Source organism: Bombus pascuorum, chromosome 2, assembly GCF_905332965.1.
Source record: "Bombus pascuorum chromosome 2, iyBomPasc1.1, whole genome shotgun sequence".
Lineage (NCBI taxonomy): Eukaryota > Metazoa > Arthropoda > Insecta > Hymenoptera > Apidae > Bombus > Bombus pascuorum.
The window spans coordinates 11,985,168-12,006,014 of record NC_083489.1 but is presented as its reverse complement, the minus strand read 5'-3'; the positions used below and the strand labels follow the sequence as shown (position 1 = coordinate 12,006,014).

Genomic DNA, 20,847 nt, shown 5'->3' with positions numbered 1-20,847 from the left:
GCGGTAGCCGAGAAATGACCAACCAGCTACCAGGCCATCGCGTCGTTCGCGCAATTACATCAAATGGATTTCCTAATTGCGATGCCGCGCTGCGCCGCCAGAGATTGATCATGTTCGACCGTGCCGCACAAACGGAACGCGTACGATTCTGATTCACCAGGTCCGAGTATTTTCTTCGTCTTTTGTTTCGCTGCGTAAGTCTGCGGCCGTCAAAGAACACATTGTATCATTGGGGTCTGGTTCAATCCCAGTTCCGCATACATTTATCGATACAATGTGAATGCGTTTCTAGCTTATAAATGAAAATACAGAGCTGGATGATCGAAGATGATATCGGAATGGATAACGAATACTACTGGATACTGGATATACGTTAATTCGATCTGGACGAGATTCTAGAGGATGGATTATCGAATTTCTATCGGAATGCGCGATTTGGTCACGTGCGTGAGATGATAAATTCGGCAGAATTTAGCGAAGCAACGCGAGTAGAAAACACGGAAATTGAAAAAAAAGAAAAAAGAAACAGTAGCGTAGGTTCACATATCCATTATTCTCAATGTATGTTTCTCGATTCGCATGATCTAGGGGAAGAATCATTATCTTTGGACGAACTAAATTCGCGTGTGCTAAACGAACGAATCACAAGAATAGACTTTCGCTAACGCAGACACAGAAGCGTCCGAGGAGTGCGTTGGAACGTACGGGAAACAAGAAAACTCACGACGAACGACAAGACGTGTAATCGTCTTCAGATCGGAGCCGGAGTATAATCTTATCGTGGCGATAGCGCGTACTTTAATCCTCGCTTATTCTATTTCTGTACAGTGACTGCTCCCGCGTGTCGGTGGAAGCGAGATGGGCTGGCAAGCACGATGGAAAAGGGTGAAAAGGGTGGAAGGGGAGGGAAGATTGCAGGGGCTGCGTCAGGGAGCGCACCGAAAGGCCTTGGATCTGCATAGCAAATTGGCGATCGATATACGGTCACCGTACGGCGAATCGCGCGAGCCTCGAATTAAAGCTTATAACTTTCATGTCCGGCGCAATGTATCATTATGCGCAGGGCGGCCCTGGTCTTGATGCAGCTGCCCGCATGCGGCGCGCAAACGCTGCACCGCCAGCAACCGGCGGGCGCGAATATGTGCATAAAGCACGATAAATCGTCCGCATAGATACGGATCGACGAATGACAAGTCGCCCGATGGGCGGTGCTCCGCGATCCTTTTTACACCGTGGCGACCTCTCGAGAAGATCGGTCCTCGAAGAAATTGCGCAATCGTCAGGAAACAGCGAGCGACACGTTTCTCTATCCTAGCTGAGACTCGAGAGGGAGACGAAGAGGCGAGGAGGCCCACTTCTAGCGGACAATTAGACCATTAGATCGATGGAATATACCTATGCTACAATCGCGTTGTGCACGCCTGTCGCACGGATCAACTATGCACATTGCAGTAACGTGGCGCACAAAAAACACTGTCGCGCATATGTTCCCCGGCGTAAACTGTAATAATAGCTGTTCGTCGGTATTAATGATCAACGAGTTCGCGCAAGTTAGCTTGTATTGAATTGTGAATTAAAAAAAGAGGAGAAAAAAAAAATAAACAGGGTTCGAGAGAGGTTTACGAAGTCGACGAGCAAAAACAATATTTTCTCGTAGCGGCACTACCGCCGTTCGAGGAACCACCTGGAAAGAAGCACTCGAGAAGGATCGACAAGAAACGTTCTTGTTGTTCGGCGTGTTTGCAAACGAAACCGGACAGCCGTGACACCTGACACCTGGTATACCGTCTCACTTTTTCACCCGCCGAAAGAGAAACGCTGGACTTGGTCGCTTATCAGTGTACACAGGTCCGATTAAGACAATAGAGCCTACGGTTCGCACGATTTGCGTTCCATTGGCCGCGGCACGCGTGAATAAACTTTGATTACACTCCAAGCCGATGAATACGTCACCATCGACGATTTTCTTTCACGTGACGGGCTTTAATGCGATTACTAACGTCAATCCTAGAAATGAGTAGATATATTTCTTATCCTGAACTCTGTGTTATATGCGTAAACCAGCTACTGAATGAATTCCATCTATCCGATGTAATATCGAACGTAGAAAAGATAAAACTGTATGGTTGATGCGATAAAATCGGAATAGAGATGTTATACATATATGCATTATATATAGAAGAGCATGGAATAATTCTTTTACGCAGGTGAAATTCTTAAACATGGCAATATTTAGCGAAATGATCGCACGTTGGCAACATCGACACAAAGGATTAGCACGCGCGCGTCACGCTTAGCACGCGCATCAGAGTCACGAGCCGTGAAGGGACACGCGTAAAAGAGATTGGTCGTAGCAGATCGTTCTACGTGGCTGGGCTAACGCGCGTGTTCGCTCCACTTCCGATATTAAGCCACCCTCGCACGTGACGCTGCTACCTACGCCCGAAGATGGTTAACCCGCGACAAAAAAACTTTTTCATCGACACGTACACGCATGCACGAGTGCACAAGTGTAAACAGGTTAACGGTGGAAAAAAAGCAAGCGAACGAACGAACGAAAGATCCACGGTTCCATGACCACGTGAAACTTCTACGAGAGAGAAAAAAAAAAAAAAATATATATAGTCACCTGGGAACGTGAGTCGCGAGAAGTTTTGATCTGTCGATGATAAAATTAAACGAGCTTATAAATTCGTTGCGACGTTATAGAACGGAAAAGGTCGTGCGTGAAAAGAGATGTTCACGCGCGTCTGCCGTAATACGCGCATCCGCTCTACTTCCGACGCTTAGCGCCGCGACGCTTCAACGAGCTCGACGCGTGGCATTAAACCGCCCTCGCACGTGACGATGAGAGGAGAGTTGTGTGACACGGATTATAAATGTGCCCGACATTGTCGTCGAGGGTGAGAAAAAGCGGCTTTGATATCAATTATTGGTTATCGTATCGCTTCCACAACGTTTTCTACGTGAAATTTATTCTCCTTGGATCGTTACTTTACTGGTGTTCGATATATCCATAAAGGATAGGGAAAAACAACGCTGGAAATGATTTCTCGAACAACAAGTGAGGATACAAACATAAAGCGAAATAATCATTCAACTTTACATAAGTACATGATGTATACGAAAAACTTACATAACCTCATTGCTTGTAAAAGTGACATTCGTTAGAAGTAACTGATCGAATTGTTTACTTTCGAGAATCGGAAAGTATAAATCAACGAAGATGTACGACGTGAACGTCTCATCGGAAATTTGATAAATACGAACGATTCGTATCGGTAATTACGTTGTACAGATTTAACGATGATCATATAGCTCTGTCACATAGTCACTCGACTGATAGATAACGCGTGTATCTCGTGGCCGGCGTGGCGCACAATGTCAACGTAACGATGTAAAAGAAATTCGCCTTTTATGGCTTACCCGGTGATCGTTAAAGGCTGCCGCGCATCCGATGCTTTCAAAATTCAACTCCTTCTGTTCTGACACTTAAACGTGTTGATCTAGTTGACGATTTCGAGGTATACTTCCGACGGTAGTAATGTCACGGATCACAAAGGCAGACACTGAACATAATTTTAAAACGAATATCGTTCGTTATCACAGTAGCGATCGTCTCCGAGCCGTCGCAACGAGTTTCTTTACACGGTCGTTAACACAACTCGGGCAGTAGATATAGACGGCTATCGAACAACAATCAACACCAATAATACTACGATGATCGATCGTAGATGGAATATATCACACACAATCCACGCTGCGCCCCTGTTATCTTTCCTTTTTCGTTTTCCTATCTAAACGGCAATACAGCGGCACGACACTCGTTTTTCTGTCTCTCACTATTTTAATTTCATCAAAGAAAATGGCACTACGATTTTAAAGAGGAAAAGTTCCTCGTCGATCGACGATCGAAATCGTCAAAAGCGTATCCTTTGCTCAATAAACACACACGTTCCTGCGAACGCACTTATTCCCAGTTCTGTTCGTGAGCTGCGCATAAACACGCTACGAACCGATACGTTTCGTAAACAATATACAACCAGGCACATCGAGATCACAGACTTCTTCGGTCCGTCGGTATCCAACCGATCGTGTAACTTCTCTTCTCTAAGATCACACCCCTGGCTCACCGTGTTGATATCGTACTGTGTAAATTGTCGTACAGCGACGCTGTAAATGGATGTGAAAATTTCGATCGCGTGTACTTAACTTTTGGACGCGGTTTGCGAACGCGGTCGTCTCTCCTCTACGTACGAGATGAGAAAAAAAACTGTTTCTCTGCTTCGGTCACTCGGCGAGCGGGAAGGGGTGGTTCGCGACACGCAGCCAACTTCGTCTCTTCTTTCCTCGCGCCTTTTCTCCTATACTCTGTCGTCTAATGGTTTTGTTTGTCGTTGTCGGTATTCTCGTGCGAGCGAGGTGAATATAAGGTGAGTGCGGTGGAAAGAGAGAATCTGAGAGAGGCGTTTGCGTACATTCACATATATGACAACACACCGACCCTTCCAGTAGCGCGGTCTCGCGCCGACTGCGAGACTACGACGGCTCGCGGGTTTCACCTTCGGCCGTGTTCGACTCCCTTCGCCCCTCTCTCTTTCTACACGTGCACAGGCCGCGTCCCCACTGATTTTCGTGTGTGCGAACCTTAACTCCCCTTCTCTCCCCACTGCTCGGCCCGTGACAGCTATCCCCACCACCTTTGTTGTTCGGCCAGACTCGCCCCCCTTCGTGTTCACGTCGGCCTAACCGAGCTCAGTAGGCGCGAGGTGGGCACACGAACACTATCGTTTCCGAGTGCACCTACGAGAATTGAACCACGCCTATCCCCCTACTCTTGTTCGCGCGACCGGCCACCTCGTGCTGTTTTTACCGGCAAGGTAACCGATGACGAGACAGAGAAAGAGAATCGTGGTGGATTCGCTCGGCGGAAGAGAAGAACGAGACAGAGAGGGAAGTCTCTTTTACTGGTTTCTCTACTCGGGCCTGCCCACGCGCCGAGGATGCGTGCTTGCGCGCGCAAAAGCTCGTTGATAAGGAACACGTTGCGTCGGATGCTGAGAATCCCAAGACTCGACGGGGATCGATGCCTTCCAGACGATTTGCTCGTTCTTCTTTCCTTCTTCTTGCTGCGACGACGTGAGTAAAACAAGTAGCGTCTATTATTTATTGGCGCGTTCTTTACACGGTGCGCAACAAGTGTGCGCGCGCCGATGGGCATCACGTGACTGCTTTTTCTCCGATGACCGTTCGTAAACGTAAACTACGACGATACTGGAAAACAATTTCTCGCGGAACTGATACCGTGAAACGACTTAGAAAAAGCGGGCAAAAAATGAGCAAGCTAGAGTTCCGGTTTTTGCGAGTCTCTAGTGTTATTCATCTCGTGAAACGGGTACGGTATGTCGTTCGGCGGAACGAACCATGAAACGTATTATGTATACGCGATCATTGTAGCTCGTGCATGGTAGGCATAGCAAAGTGTTCGGCAATTTCTTTTTCTTTATTTTTCAACGTCTTGGATAAAAATGTTTAACGTGTCTCGCCTCGTCTATGACTTTCGTAAACAAAACGTCCCTTGAGATATTGACACGTGGTTAAGGTTCTAGCCACGCTTTAGACACGTGTCCACTACGTCGAGAGTACTCGCTAAGTGGTCGCTCCGACCATTTGAATTTTTTCTAGACGCTCGTGTTTACCATCTTTTTCCTTTTCTTTCCTTTTTTTTTTTTCTTCTTCTTTAACGGAAGAACCGAACGACGCGACGACGACAGTCCGATACCACACGGAGAACCGTAAAGTGCAGAATACTCAAGTCGATTTATTTTAGGAACTCGTGTGCCATGAATATATTCAACGCTCGTCTACTTCCTTTTAAGCGTTACACGCAGACACCATTTGCGACGTATTAACTACGCGTTTCTATATTAATGGACGCGCGACGCGACGGTCCTTCGTACCGGATAGTAGGATCCCGTTTTATTAATTCAATAAGAAGAAGAAGGAGGAATATCGGTTAGATTAATAAAATTTCCGGTGACCCGAGTCTCGTTCGATAAATCATGATCTCCTTGTTGCACGGCCGACTGCCGTGAGACGTGTAATTTGGTAAAAAAAGTCCACAGAAAGTGGAACGTATGCTTCGTATAATTACAATGAATTGATAGGTTCGGGATGGATGAATTACCTCTCTCGTATTAGAATAATTATGCCATCTACGTCATTAGCCTTAATGAGGCGCGATCCAACCGATGCCTTCTAGGAAACTCGCACTTTCGAACCTATCTCTCCTATATTTCGCTTCCAACCTACCCACGCTTCTTCGGCGACTGATCCGTAAAATTTAAACATACGATAATTACAGGCTCGATGCTTGGCGCGTGCATAGCTATTCATATAGGCGCGTCATTCGCTCCGTTGTTTCCTGATTTCTTTGCCAACATCGACGTCGCGTTGACGTAACTCTTCTGTGACGTAGCTGCCTCATTCTCTACCTATACGTTTATATTTTGTATCCATTGTAACTTCCTCACCACGCATCTGTCTCTTCGTGGGAAAATTGCACAGTTACGTCTCTTCCCATTGAAATGTTATTGATAAGTAGATATTAATGAAATTATACGAGAAGCTATCGTATTTCATACGTGGTAGGTAGATTCTTTCTGTTTTTCGTGTTATACTGGTCGAAGGGAAGCCGTGCCTTCTTTTTCTTTTTTCTTTCTCTTTTCTTGTTTCGAACGACTTTCACGTCACGACGAATCCCACACGCGCATACGAGCATTGTCACGCACGCCTTCCAAGGTTTCCGAGGTTGCACCTGGGTCGAACGTGTACCCACCTTTTCCGCAAGAAAAAGATCCTTACCTAAAGGCACGCACGCACGAGATGATCCAGCTGTTTGATCTTTGCCACGTGCTCCCTTTTTATCCCGTATCTCGTCGATGGGGTGATGGCTCCTTAACGGCATCTGCGTTTACACGATTCAATTTCGAATCGCAAGAATCTATCGATCTTCCATCGTGTTCTGTTTACATACGTTACTTCACGAGGAATCATAGCTTTTGAGCTTTAAAGACAGATTGTAGGACTGGCACCATATGAAATTGAACTTTTTGAAGCTTCCAGTTTAACTTCTTCAAGCTCTTCAACTTTCAATAATTAACAATTCAGTGATATATTTTGTTTATTCTCTTTTTACGGAAAGCAACTACGGAAGCTTGAATCGTTGTTCGGTTTAATCAGTTTCCGCCTTTCGTACACAAGACTTTTAAACATATTTATTTACAACGTCTTTCAGCAATGAGTTCACTTGCCTTTTCGATTCCTACATTTGTAATGAATAATATTTGGAATTAAGATGATGCTCTAACTTCTTTGTCATTCTCATTTTTCCAATCGCGTCTCATTCACGACTATTATATATGTATCTACCTATATGCGTATATAGATTTTGAAGTTAAAAACCTTAAAGATCAGGATCCGTACACCTCAAAACTCGCGTTTAGGAAATTCTAATATTCACTGCTTCAACCGTGATCTCAATCTTGAGATTTCAAGCTTATTCTATCAACGCTATGGCAATTGATAAGAAAGTAATATTTGAAGAACGAAGAAGTACGAAGACTCGCGGAAATACAACGGTAACCTAAATATCTCTAGAGTCACCGGTTTCCCCCCTCCCGTTTGACCACGCAATCTCCTAATTATTTCTGGATGTCCACTTTACAGTGGCGGCGAAATTCGAGTTTTGAGAGCATTCCGTGATCATTATAGGAACTGACGCGCAAGCAGTCCGACGAAAGATGCGTTCACGTAGAATCCACACCGTAGAGGGAAGGGCCACAGGGACCCGTACAAATCCCAAAATAAATGTCATCGTGTATCATCGTGGTAACGTAATCCCGGATCGCGAAGACAAATGGCGGCAGAATACGATACGATGCACCGCGGTCGGTCGTTCGAGATGAGGAGTCTTCTCGTTCCACGTATTTACATACCGCGACGAACGAAGGTCCCTAGGACGGGGCTCTGTCCTCCTCCGAAGCCGGGGAGTCAACGCACAAAGAGGATCGAGAAGAAGGAAACGAGACGCGTGTGTCACCAATAGCGTAACGTCCATGAAGGACGGACGATGACTCGTCTCCTGGAAAACTAACAGGATCGGATTTTGAATTCATCGATAACTTCGATATTTGCATATCTAAAACAGTCAGAGAATCTAGAATAAAAAATTCTTCGTTATAATTTATTATCATAGAGAAACACTCCGAGAAGGTTAAAACTTTATATCTTCTCCTCTGTCATTTCCGAAACGATCAGACGATCTAGAATAGAAAATTCTTCCTTATAATTTATAATCATAGAGAAATATCTCAAGAAGGTTAAAATGTTATTCTTTTTCCTCTTAAGAATTTTGTAATTTATTCCCTCGTTGCAAACAGTATTTGACAAATGATTCAAATTTTCACAGAACGAAGTAAAAATAAGGTACAAGTAATGAATGGAAACTAAAGGTACATATTAGATTCTATAATAGAACGTGTTCGATTAACACCGTGAGTAGCCGCGGCCCTGCGAATGGAAAAACAAATCGGCCGGTCATGCGTCAAGATTTTAAGCAAACACGTGATGCGTCCGCACGTTCGTGCGTGTCCACGCAGCCGAGGTACCGGCCAGTGTATTAAAAAGCGCGCGCGTTTGCTCTGTCTCGAAGACCACTTCACGGCCACGTATATACCCTAGAAGAGGAGTCTAGCTCCGAGAACTCTCCTCCCGATATAGCCGAACATGTCACCGCGTCTCCTCACCTTGAGAAGGTCTTTCAAGGTTGAAAAGTCTAACGACCGACGATGGTCGAACGTGCAAATCACCCTGAACAGATCGGTCCTTCAAATATCCTACCATCACATTGTCGCTACCGAAATCGCTGTATTATGTTAATTACCGAGATACACAGGATTCATTGGCAACATCGAAAAACCAGTCGCAGATTAACCGACACTGTAACAAGTTCTCAACATAAAAATCTTGCTAGTACGACGTTGCAACTCGCTAACGAAGACACGGTGTCCCGACCCTTTGAAAAATTAATCCTGAATTATGATACCGGCCCGGCCTAATGCGCCCTAATGCAATCGGTTCGATCGATCGAGGGACACGATAAAAATAAAAAGGGAAGAATGAAAGAGAGAGAGAGAGAGAGAAAAAAAAAGAAATATACGAACATAATCTGTCCGCGGGTTTGTAGACTTCGGTAGTATATCAAGAACCACTTTTCCGCGACACGGTCGGTCTGGCTGCGTGGCACGGAGAGAAAAAAAAGAGAGGAAAGGAAAAAGACACCCGAGAAACTCGTGGTGGAGGACAAGAGCAAGTGGAAAGCGTAGGCGGGGCGCATACCAGAGGCACCTGCTCATTTACTTTGCGGCGGCCGGTCGGCAGTCTATGGTAGGGGATCCTCATTAGGGTTTGCCCCTACCAACCTATCGCCACAACCACTACCAGATCCTGTTTGTACACGCGACGACTATAACGAGAGGGACGCGGCCGTGCCCGGCTGCCACCACTAGAACGTTTTCCTCGGTTTCTCGAGGAACGGGGCCAATTAATGGCTATCCACGGCTGGCCGCGGGGATGAATATCTTCACGACGAGAACAAGCTTGGTGGGAGTTGACGCTGTCGGAATCGCTTGAAAAAAGACACGAGTTTTCTGAGCGAGAGCTCTTGTAGCTACAAGATCCTTAATGACCGACGATCGTGTCAATAATTGTCAACCGTGAAGATTGGGAGCGAGAGCCAACGATCGTACGTGTATGTGAGGATCGTGGGGAGAAATATGTGGCATGATTGATCTCGTTTTCACGACACCAACAAGAACCAAAGTGGGTCTGTTTTTTCAGATTTCTGGCTGATAGTATTACATATATGATACTTTCCTCGTATCCTCGTTTTGAGAGATTTCTCTTGGTTAATGTTTCTTTTCGATACCAGCGAAAATTGAACAGAGACCAGGTTGTGTAAATTGGAAGAATGTCGGTCGTAACAGTGTGACAGGAGATGAATGGAGATCAAATAAAGGAGATTTGTTTCCGTGATTGATTCTCACGCGGCGGCAGATCGCGTCTGCTTTTCCTTGCCACCTGTTGCTGCTTTCGCTTACGGGACCCTCTCGCCACGATTTCCCTGTACATCCAATGAGTCATCCGTTTCATCGAGATACCACGACGTATGCAAAAACTGTTCAGGATTTTATGTCAGGGATAACCGATTGGAAGAAATCGGTTACGAGGTACCCATAGCCTTCGATAAATTGACGTTAAGTCGGTGTACGTTAAATATTAATTTACGAATACGTTCTTGACAATATCGTCATTTTAAATCTGTAACACACTTTCAAAAATATACAGAAGCGAACGTGGATGTATCGATTAAATAAAAGTTTATCGAGCCAAAGAAGCCGAACGTTTCTTTTTCGACGTGTTCTCCACCCCGTGGCATAAAACCCGTTCTACGTCGAATGTTTCAACACCTAAAGAGATTTACGAGGCGGCAAAAGGGAGGGAGAGGAAAGGACGAGAAGAAAGATTACGGTGCTCCCGAAGGAGGAAGCAAGAAGGGAAGAAAAATAGTGAAACCACAGCCACCCTCGACGGTATGGGCGTGCGCCGCAGGACCCCATGGGTCTCTCCCGTGTAAGATCTTACATAAAGATCGTCGTCCGTACACAATAATGGCCCTGGCTGCTGGCTGTCCTGTCGCCCGTATTCCCCATAACCTCTTGGACGACCGTTATGACGAGGTTCGCTGTTGCAGCTTGCCTTGTACGTTTGCTTCTCGTGTAAACCGAGCGTGTGTGTTACGTGCCTATACGTGCCTTTTAGACCCACGTCCACGTTGCACGTTACCGCGAAACAATGGCGCAGGAATAACGAAACCCGTAGGGGTGCGATGTAACCCTCCGTTGTCTCTATTTGTTCTCTTTCGCCCCCGGAAGAATAATGGAACCGGGAGTTATATTAAGTTACCCACTGGTCGAGGGTGTCTTTCTGCGATCACAGGTCCTTAAACGAAACCGCATTGAATCGTACAAGTCACCTTTAAACATATACTTTAATTATGTATGGAGGAAATTCATACAATGGTGTAATATCACCATGAAACCCGTCAAGAATCGATTGATAATTTTTGATGGAAATTTAACGAAAAGGAAGGTATATTTGAAGTTCAAGTCTTCAACTTGTGCAATTAAATCGGTGCCGACGCCAATGGCAGCGACTAGGAAAGTACAGAGAGGAGAGGTGAAGTTGAAAAAGAAAGCAACAAACACGCGACGCCTCTCCAAGTATACGTACACACAGAGAAGAAACGGGCGTTCCTTTTTGGTCACCGAAGGCATCCTGCAGCGTGACGAAATACGTTGACGGAATTGACACGTAATTGCACGCTACACTTTGATTCCGCGGCTCATAATACACTCTTATTATTAACGATTGCCCGCGGCATCGTTTCGATGGTTTCGCAACCGGAGAGCCTCCCTTTCAGCGCAACAGCAGCACAAAACGCTTCCTCGCCCCTTCCCTTCCTGCCGAACAGTTTCGCGATCCTTTCGAGACGGCATTGAAAGGAAGCCCCGAACCATCAAAGGGAACGTAAATTGTTCTGCCGTTGCGTTACGCGCCCGGTAACATCCAATAAATATTATTATCGGTGGCTTACAGAGGCGGCGCGACGATAATATAACACTCCGCTTTATGTCAAGAGTTGACACGGAAATTTTACGCAAATACCATACGGTCATTTAGAATAAAATTCATCTCCAGCAGGTTGTAATTAATACGTCCGCTGCGTGCGACGTGAATCTGACTGTTGCTATGCATATGGTAAAAAACAAAAAGTTGTGAAAAAGTATATAATAATTCATATCATATGTAGATCATAGCGAAAAGACACAAGTCACATTTTTTCTCTCTTCGTTAAATCTGCCATGGGGCTCTCTTGAAAAATATTTTGGCGTTTTAATCACCGAATAATCAAAATCAAATGGTCATTCATACAACCATATCTTTTCTCTATAATCTTCGTACTAAAAATTGTACAATATAAAGCAGGTATCGAACATCGATCTCGCAGAAATCCGAAAGAAATGAGCAAATATAATAATTCAAAAAGTAATGGCAAATTGCTATCGTTCGAAAGAATGTGGGTTTTTGGGAGTAATTACTAGTGAGGAATATATCTTTACTGTATGCACGAGTGATTGAATAATTAGACTCGATCAATTTTCATAGAATATTGTATATGGTTATTTATTCACAGATAATTGCATGAAATACCTTTTTTTGTGGATCTAGTTATAGCCGAAAACAGAGGATAAAAGTGATGAAAGAAGCTCGTAACAGATTAGATGGTCATTCTTGGTACACGTTTCTAAACGGTCGCCAAAGTGAGCCTAACCTGGTTCGAAAGAGGTCATAAAATTCTTTATTCTTTTCGAAAAGCGTTCGATCCGCTTCTTCTTTCTGTTGATGGCGGTGAGATACGAGCTCGTATATACCATTTTCGACTGGTCAGTGGTCAGTGGCATTGGTGTTCGTTATAGGCTGAAGGCGTGTTGGCATTGTTGTCGTTCTTAAATGGGGCAAACAGCGGCGGCGGGTGGCAGATTCTTACAAAGCCTGTTGGCACTTTTCGCTTCCCTCTGAAGAAAACTCGAAGGAACTGCGAGTCGCAAAAGCGGTACTCGCTTCACAAGACGCTCGTAAATGGAGTCCCGTGGACTCTGAAGGGCGTGTAAATGGCCTAACTATCCGAAACTTCCTGTGATTTATGTACACGAAGGAGCGTGAAACCGTTTGCCACTGACAAATTGCCCGCTTAGTGCGTGGCTCCCGATACGTAAGCAGAGTTTTGAAGAAGCGCCTGCACGACAGACAAAGAGACGAAAGAGTAGTCGATTCTCCTTGACGTTTATTAAAGATCGTTGCCCTTTGAAACATTGAAAACAATTACCGGCGATGAACGACGAGATTGAAACATCGATATTCCTAATACGATATTTGGAAACTTGATGCAATTGAGAGGCGATTCAGCAATTTTTGAACTTTCGTTATTTAAAGTTAAATTATATAACTCGTATCAAAGAAATAAAAATGAAAGCTACTTGTGGAACAAGATACATAACGCAAAGGAAGAAATAAAGCTTTATCAAGATCGTTTGTAAGAAAACTCGGAAAAAATACCGTAGTACATTTAGAACATTTCTATGAAATATTCGAAATTACTCATTTTCAGAATTTTGATTATTCTAGTACTAAATCATCGACTGCGAAAGTGAATTATCTTCGCTCGAAAACACGAACAGCTAGCGTCGCGTCTCCTTTTCTCTTCTTTATTTCTTCGTCGTTTCATCCTAATTGGCTGTCTGAATTCGAGAATCAAAAGCCAGAGGTTCGAAGGGCAGACGTTATAACTTCCTGATGCGTGGCGCGATAAAAAAGTGAGAAAGCCGAGGTCCGGGAAGGAAAAAGGAGAAAAAGGAACGGAGATGGAGAGACGTTTGAATCGTTGGCTCTTGGATTGAACCTGGGTCACAAAGAAGCCTGCCTCGTCACGGTCTGAATAGCCACGGCAAGGAGGTTGGATTAGGTTAGGTTAAGTTACGAGGGTGGTTCCCCTTCAACTTGTCTTGAATGGGGCACGTGCTACCGGCGCGGCGTCGTAATCTTTTGGACAACCAGGACCTTCCGCCTGTCAATCTTTCTCTTTCTGTTTGTCTGTCTGCTTGGCCATCTTCCGTCTCCCCATACGATTTAGAATTTAACGTCTAGGATAGTTGTTTCTTTGGAGTCGATAGCAGCTGCTCTTTCGATGATCGAATTTGCAAGTCTGCTTACGTAACATGCGCTTCGAACGCATCCTTTCTGATCACCATCATATTGTCATTCACGTAGATATTAGAATATCAGAATCTTGAATCGAAAAGAGTTTGCCAATTCAGTTTTTCTAGGTTCAGTTTATCAACCGAAATGTTACGACTATCCGACAGTGTAGCTATAAATATAATGCAGCTCCGTTTATACAAGGATCACCTAGTTGAAAATTAAATCTTGATTAGTGGTTGATTAAATAAAATCATACTGATTGAATCCACTTCTCTGAACGTGAACTTCTATTACATGAAATCCGATTATATGTAAACTACTTGCTTCCAAACAAGTTTATATAAACAAAGTCCTACTGTAAGTTTGGAACTTTAATGTTTGAAACTTTTCTATGAATTTTGATATAGAAGAATAAGGATCCAGAGCGGTAGTGTAACGTTTTTTAGAAAATAAAAATTGTCAAAAACTCCAATGGTTATCCGTACTATGGTCCAACTTTAAGAGAGAAACTTAGCGTTCTGTAACAACTAGTTTGTCTGAAACGTATTCCTCTCGACTTTACATTCCATGGTCGAATCAAATTCATCGATCTCTGTGTACTCGCCTGTACTTACGTTTATCCTGAATTTCGTAAATGAATCCGTTCTGAGCGACAAAGTTCTTTCGAGGTGCGTTAACTAAGCCAAGAAGCTCGATATCCCGCGCAAACTGATTTTCCAATGCGAAACAATAGGTCAAGAAGGTTGATCGTAGAATAGAGCGAAACGAGTACTTACTTGCGAAGAGAGTACAAGAGAACACGTCAATTAGAAAGAGGGAGAGAAAGAGAGAGAGAAGGAGAAAAGAATCGAAGGGGTCTCGCGTGTCGAGATGTAAATGCGTGCGCGCTATGCATCTGTCTCCTCTAGGGGTACGCGTGTACACGCACACGCGTTCTTTGCACGTAGCACGCGTGTACGTAACTCGGTACGCGCAAGCCGGTGTGAGCGTTCGTGTCGGTGCAGCTCGCACACGCGTGTCACCGCGACGACGAACGAGTTCGTGCACGCAACAGAGCTGCATAGTGATATACGACGGATATATGTATAAGGTCGGCTACATACAACCACTAGTAACAGCGCTACCGGTGCAGGAAGAAACCGGGGTTACGGCGGCGTTGGAATTTCTTTATGACGCGTTGCCAGTGAAATTCTGACCGCCTCTGTATATACCTATACGTCGATAATTCAGGAATGCTTAATGATTGGTGGCAAAAACCGAAACCCGTTCGACGCCTAATCGCGCACCAGCGTGCATTGTGTATGCGCGTGTTTGCGCGCTGACGCGGCGCACGCGAGTCCGGAGATCCACCAGCGAGCTAAGTCTATCGTTACAGAGAATGCGCGAAGAACTCGCTGTTCTGATAAATATGACAGAACAATTTAATATGAGTCTCTCGGAAAACAAATTGATCGACTCCAGTTTTTCTTAATTCTTTAACTTGACTACATAAGCGCGCGATTAATATTCAATGTTGAACGAAGAGAATGATAAATTCTGGGGTACATTAGAAAACAGCGTAACATCGCTTTTCTGTACTTCTCAATTTACGATGTTGATCAATGGTAGCTTGTGTACGGTTCATGTAACACATGTAGATATATAAATAACGTAATCGTGAGCTTGTATCAATTTTTATTTGAATACAACCGTTCGTGTGTATTTCCTCGCATAATCCGATAGACTGCGGGAACGCGCGTGGAACTGTCGCGCGACAAAGTTCGCTCATTTGCATCAGACTCAAGGAACGAAGCAAGAATCGAGCCGGCGAGTGAGCATCGTGTAATTATCGCGCGATTCAGTCGCGATCGAGAGCGGCCGAGATTTTCAGGAAGTGTACGATACGCATCTATGTACCTAAAGTAGTTAGGGCTGTTTGCGCCTGCATGAGCGAAGAAATTTTCCAAGCTTGCTTCCTCCGGCTGACGACGCACGGACTCGTCTCATCGCAACACAGGAAACAGGCTCGATGAGTATCTCTAGCCGAGCGTTCCGCAGGAACAGTTGTTATTAACCAATTTTTTAAAGCGGTAATTTCCGAAGTAATTATTACTCGCTTAGAGAGAGGCCGGGCGCCGTGGCATAATTCAACCACATTGCATGTAAAATCAAAGACGCGGACCCTCGCTGTACTTGTACACGCGGGTCGAAGCGAACGACTTGGGGCACGCGAGACGATTCCTCGCGCGGCGCAGCGCGCGTTACGTAGCGCGCGTAATAAATGCCGCTGTCTGTACGCTGCCGGTCACTAGTTGCTATGCTACTGGAATACCAACCGGGGTTACAATGTTACCGTAGCGATGTCAGACCGTGGAATTTCTTTTGCAACGACTAACATGCTGACCGCTCCTCCATGTATTTTAATGCCCGGTTTTCTAACTGTCCTGTCGCGTTGGGATATCCTGCCGCGTACCAAGGATCAAACTGATTACGTGCTCGTATTCCGATCAGGTGCTTGCCTCTGTTAACGTTACGTACATTGACAACCCGCTGCCTCGAAAATAAGTTAATTAACGATATTAAGGTATGGGTACAACTTCCTACGCGGGTGATTACGAGACGTCTTACTACAGCGTGTACCTGGCCAACCCACTTGCCAATTAATCAAATTCATTAATAGCTGGCTAACGTTACGGGCTTCGGCTTGTTAATCGACAGTAACAATTACGTTGCTCCAAATGGAATAGGAACAGAGATATAGTTGAGTGAAAAGCTCGATTCATTTGGATGGAAAGAAATTCATTTCTTTGGTCTGTTTGGTCGGAATGAAATATAGATATATACATACTTGGATTGACGTATTGTGAAGCGGCACATAGCAGAATAGCGGTAGTCGGTGGATCATAAGCGTGTGAAAGAAAATCGTAGAATCGTGCGACAACTGGTTTCAATTCTGAGACGTTCCACGGATATTTGCCGTATTTGCCAGTTACGTAACGTCTGAATCGCGCGCGCACGAGAATTATGAAAGTATCGTTATTATGCGTTACCCGTGGCACGCATATCTGCATTGTACCGCCACTATCTCGCCTTTTACCTTTTTTTCTACTCCACATACCCGGCATGTGATTTACACAGTAGTCGGTCTGCGTATTGGCTTCGGGAACTTATCGGTTTGGAACTTAATAAAGTACCTTGAGATTTTTCTAAACTAGCCATTTTTCGAAACGTTTCGTGCCCCTCGTACCTTTCCGTATTATACGTATCTCTTCTATTCTTTCCTCTTTAAGAACTTTTACTTGCTGATAATTATAGCTGCGCGATAACTAGACCGCGAATGCTTATGTATTTTTGCGAAATTTAAATACACGAAAATGTACAACGCGCACATAATATATGCGTCAGAATATTGCGTATAAAATATGCAAAATGAAATGCCCATTGCGATGCTTAAAGGCAGATATTTTTATATGGGTTTTATTTCTTTGACTCGTGTTCCATAAAAATATGAATTTCCATAAAGATGCGCAGTCTAGTAATAACGAATGAGTAGGAAACAAACGTTTGCTATATAATTTTACGAGGAGCGTAACGGTCGGTGCCTTAAATATAATTCCTGGCCCGATGACCGCGATTAACGCCATCGTTGGAATTAATTATTTCGCCGGTTGCTTATTAAATACTTTTATTACCGCTCGTTAAACGCGCTGCCCTCGATAGAACGCTCCACGGTAAATGATATCACTCTGAAGGTATTTTCTCTCCGCCGAATAGCGTTTTGTGGAAAGGTGTCGTAAAGTTATCGCTCTTATCTCGTTGACAGTTTTACGCCGCTCTTTCTCCCCGTTGTTGTAACGGGGGTTTGCGAGGAGGCAAACGTAGTAGAGAACAAAAGAGTGATTTAATTACCGACACGGGAAGGAGCACGTGGTATCGATGATCGAAAGCGAGATACCGCGATGACCGTGGCGGTAATTAGCGATTCTCGATAAGTGAAACAACCGTTCGTCTTAATGACGACTTTACTCGTTAAGCCAGACATTCCACCCCCGTCTCGGAGCAATTAGTACGCCATGTCTCTCGATAGTTGGTTCTGATAAGACTACTGACGTATTCAGCAGCATTTACACGTCAACGAAGACGATCGCGTGGATCTAGCCTGCGGATTTCTATGTGACCGCGAAAAGACTTTCTAAAGGGGAAGAACGTTTTACGATGGTTTCTTTGTAACGGATCAATTAGAAGATGGTATTCCGTGGGTTATAATGGAACAACGAGATAGTAGTCGAGGCGGTTTAAATCTTAGGTCTATGGATTAAACTTAAAAATTTGCGAGAAAATGAAAGAAAGTTTATGCTATATAGGTTAAGGGAGTTGAATGCAAATGGTGGAATTGTCTCACCTCTTGTGCAGACGGCAGCGTGGATCTGTTAGTCGACGGTCGTTCAATCGTGGCGACGAGAGACGCGCTCGACCAGGCACACGTCACTTCTATCACTCCACTTCACTCGTTTCATCAAACTCGTTTATGTCTCTTGTTCTCCCAAACACCATTTAAGTAATTTTATGTCGGTGATCGTGGTTATGTAAAAATGTACGCGCGCAGACGCACGAATTCGCGGAATTCTTCGATCTAAATTATTTTAATTCGTGATTTCCTGAATCGATAAATGACTAAACGCAAGCAGGTCGAGTGTCATGACGGTGTTTTTGCCTTTTACGCACAGGCGATCCTCCTCGATCGAGCACCACCTTCGTAACTAACTGCCTATTCGTAATTCCAAGTATCCACACTTTTGTTCATTACCTTCGTTAATGTGCTCATAATATTGTCGGTCACCGTGTCACGAGTTATATGAGCTAGCGAGTAGACAAATTCCTGGAATTCGATTGATTACAATACGCTAAGTAACACCGACGCTTTCGAGCAACGATTCGAACTTCTGTCGTTACTGTTGTCAATACACCACGACCTTCCGATCCCTCTACGTTAATCTACATCGTTCCTTTCAATTAGTCTCTTACTCAAGCACCTATCTTCCCGATACAGTCTCACGATATAAATATTCCATCACTTTATCACCCTTCTCACGGATTCAGTCCTCCGTACAAGAAGAAGATTCTTCTTCTCGATCCACCGTCTCCCGTATCACTCACCGGGTGTAGCTCGTTCGAGGCGACCTGGTGTTCGAGAGAAAGTCAACCCCCGATATCCTGCCGATGAAAAGAACATCGGAGAGTAGCGAAATGATCGACGAGATTTCTTGGTTGGGCGCGGGGCGGCGAAAATCACGGATTAAAAGAAACACGCCGCAACAGGTGAGAGAGACACGCGGAGAGAGAAGGAAAAAGGACGACAGGAGGAGGCAGCGAGGATAGACAGAGAAGGACAACGATGAGGATGGCGTAACACCGCGCGTAGTAGCGGACAGTCGGCAACTAAAGGCCCCGAGGAGAGTCACCTCTCTCTCCTTCGTCTCTTCTTCTCGTCCTCTCTTCTGCCGCGTGTGTGTCTCTCTCTGTGCGCCACACGTGTGTGGCCGCCAACACACGAGTGCGTGCATGCACCTCGGAACACGTACGATGTTCCTTCTTCTCCCCCTCCCCTTTGCCACCGGTGTGTACCCTCTGCCGCTGTGCTCTCACTCTCCTCTCCACACCACCTTCTCCTCCTTCACCCCTCCACCCTTAACCCACCTACAGTACCCTCCCCCTTTTTTTTCTCCTTCTCTCTTACCCCGGCCACACGTCCTTGTCCCTCTCCAAGCACGCCAACACCACGCACCAACTGCAACCGCTCTCGCAGATGCACACCGACTCTCTCCGTTCCTTTGCACGCGCGCCTGTGTGTGTTTCGCTGATTCGCGTCGGTGTACGGTACGTGTGGTAGGAGGAGTGGGAGGTAGGACACGCGACACGAGCCGGTGGTGGGGGAGAGAGAGGGTCATCGGAAGAGGGGATCACCTCCCCTCGTTCCTCTTTCCCCTACTCCGAATGGTTCACGCGGGGTACCGTCTTCCCCGCGCGCGCTTTTCTGCCCCAGCCACTGGAACGACCGTGTCGCCGTTCTCGTTTTTCTCCAGGCGCTCGCTCGCTTTTTCGTCCCGTTTCCAGTCTTGTGACTGCAGCGGTCACTTCCAATGACGAATCGATGAGACACGAGTATAGGTGGACTTTTCGGTAGGGAGGTTTGAAATGTTTAAGTTTACGGGTCGAGGATACGTTTAGGTTACGTAGTTTAAAGTTTCACGATAGAAGGGAGTGAACTTCATGGTTAGGCTACGATTCGATAGTAAATAGGGCGAAGATGTTTACTCACCACTTTGAGCCTTTTTTCTTGACTCGCCGCGAAGTGTGTCAATTCCACCATTCTAACACCATTGCTAAAATTCTATCACTGATCGTTCACCTAATATCCGTTGTAAATTGAACAAACTTTCAAACCTTATGAACGATCACACCGACGTGTCATATGAAAAACACCCCGAGTTAAAACATCCCCCATTCACTGTTTCTTTCACAAAATTTCAGATCACCAGAAGATTGTCCGAAAGAATTTCGAAGCAAAGAAATCACGTTTCGCGAATCGTGAAAGTTACAGTCTCTGATCGTAGATGACAACTATAAATTCGCGAGCATCATAAAGCCAAGCACATCACTGGTAGCCCACGCAGCGAACGACTACGCAGTAACAACGGCGATTACCGTGGTAAGCAACTGCGTCTGGAAGGTTGCAAAACTCGCCCCCTGAAGGGATCCAAAAAGAGGGGTGGCGAGGCGGTCTCTCCCTTCTGATTCCCACGCCACGACGTGATTCCTCTCCTCCCCTTTTCTTCTTCTCCTCCTCCTCCGCTTCCTCATCGACGTCACCGACGAGGACTCCTCCCTTGAAAGAGGTATTCGAACAGAGGAGACCAAAGACGAGCCCCTGTTTTCGTTCTCTCGCCCTCTCTCTCCACTGCTACACCTTTTTCTCCCCCTTTCGCG

At 45.2% G+C, this 20,847-nt stretch overlaps 1 protein-coding gene across 3 annotated transcripts in view; it reads right to left on the bottom strand.

The window, feature by feature from the left end:
- The window catches only part of LOC132916533 (E3 SUMO-protein ligase EGR2), a 68,011-nt gene extending 48,493 nt beyond the window's left edge, over positions 1–19,518 (bottom strand). The window contains exon 1 of one of the 3 annotated variants that reach the window (XM_060976620.1): positions 18,263–19,518. The gene's annotated coding sequence lies outside the window, so the exon portion shown is untranslated. Of the gene's footprint in view, positions 1–3,136; positions 3,398–3,426; positions 4,653–18,262 lie in introns of those variants that run through there. The other 2 variants (XM_060976619.1, XM_060976621.1) reach the window with 2 other exon arrangements.
- Positions 19,519–20,847: the final 1,329 nt, after the last annotated feature.